General features: G+C 31.4%; 1 protein-coding gene across 1 annotated transcript in view; it reads right to left on the reverse strand.

The window, feature by feature from the left end:
- Nucleotides 1-1473, reverse strand: part of LOC111088034 (prolyl endopeptidase FAP-like) — a gene marked incomplete at its 5' end in the record, with an annotated part of 46674 nt that overhangs the window by 5887 nt on the left and 39314 nt on the right. The gene's annotated exons all lie outside the window — the stretch shown is intronic.

The following is a 1473-nucleotide window of genomic DNA, read 5'->3' on the forward strand; positions in this document are numbered from 1 at the left end:
GTGAACGATTACATTTGTATTGTTACGTAATTTGAATTTTCTAGGTTTCCACATGTCTATAAATTTAACCAACGCGACGCGCCAAAAGGGAGAGCATCTATTATTAGTTCGTTATAGTCAGTGTGCAATAAACTTTGGAAACTATAGCTGTGATTATTATAATGCTTATCAATAGGAAAACTTCAGATATTTGACCAGGAACCTTTACAAAGTTCGAACATTACAAATCATTTAACTTCAGTAGACTCTCATCGGACATTAGTATTTTTAAGAAAATATTATATAAATTCATTGTGGAAAACTCGACGTGTGAAGCCGATAAATAACGAAGGACAAAGCTAGCTAGCTTCCCGTTAAGTAAATTATACCTACGTCATCTCGCTCATCGTGAACCCTCGATAAGATATCAAAGAAGCTCCAAACTAAAAGGAAGACTTTATATTACTTGTAATTTTGTGAAACTTTTGTATATAAATCATTGTTTGTAATAACTATTTGTAATAACTGTTATTGTAAATTGTATTATTGTTTGTATATTAAAATATATTTGTATAAAAGAAAACTGTGTGTATCAATCTTGTTGGCAAATATCGTAAACTGATTATATATTGGCTTTTATTTAACAGCTAAATCCAAAGTACAATTTAACTACTAAATATAAATTATCAGTTAACTCAATTTCAGACCATTTGAACTTCTAATGCGTAACAATCCTAAAAACGAAATTAAAATGATTTAAAAAATAATAATAATAAAATTTTAAACCAAACTTTTTCATTCATATATTTATCAAGCTTTTTCTTAAACTCACTTAAATTTACTGCCTCTACAATATCTGAAGGCAACCCATTCCAAAGGCCCACCATCCTGTTAGAAAAATAAAACTGTCTTAGTTGAAGATGACTCCTACCTTGCCAAAATTTACATTTGTGTCCCCCAGTCCTACTATTCTCATTGTTAAATATAAAAAATATGATACATCAACACTACCTATTCCCTTTACAATCTTAAACAGACTAGATTCCCCTAACTCTTCTTTTTTTCAAGAGAAAACAATTTAAGAGATTTCAGCCTCTCATCATATAACAACCCCTTCATCCCAGGCACCATTCTAATAACCCTCCTCTGAACCTTTTCACAACAATTCAATGTCCTTCCTAAGGTAAGGAGCCCAAGACAGAACACAATATTCGAAATGTGGCCTAACCAGTGACCTGTACAATGAAAGTATAACCTATAGGCTTGTATTCAATATTTCTGTAGATACAACCTAAGATCCTATTTGCTCTACCACTAGCAACAGCACACTGCTTGGTTGGCTTTAGAGACTGATCGACTGTTACACCAAGATCCCTTTCCTTCATAACACTATTAAGGTTATTATCATCAAAACTGTACTTATAATTCAAATTATGATAACCAAATGCATTATCTTGCATTTATTATAATTAAAACCCATCTGCCACTTATTTT

The sequence above is a fragment of the Limulus polyphemus genome, unplaced genomic scaffold, assembly GCF_000517525.1.
Source record: "Limulus polyphemus unplaced genomic scaffold, Limulus_polyphemus-2.1.2 Scaffold3029, whole genome shotgun sequence".
Lineage (NCBI taxonomy): Eukaryota > Metazoa > Arthropoda > Merostomata > Xiphosura > Limulidae > Limulus > Limulus polyphemus.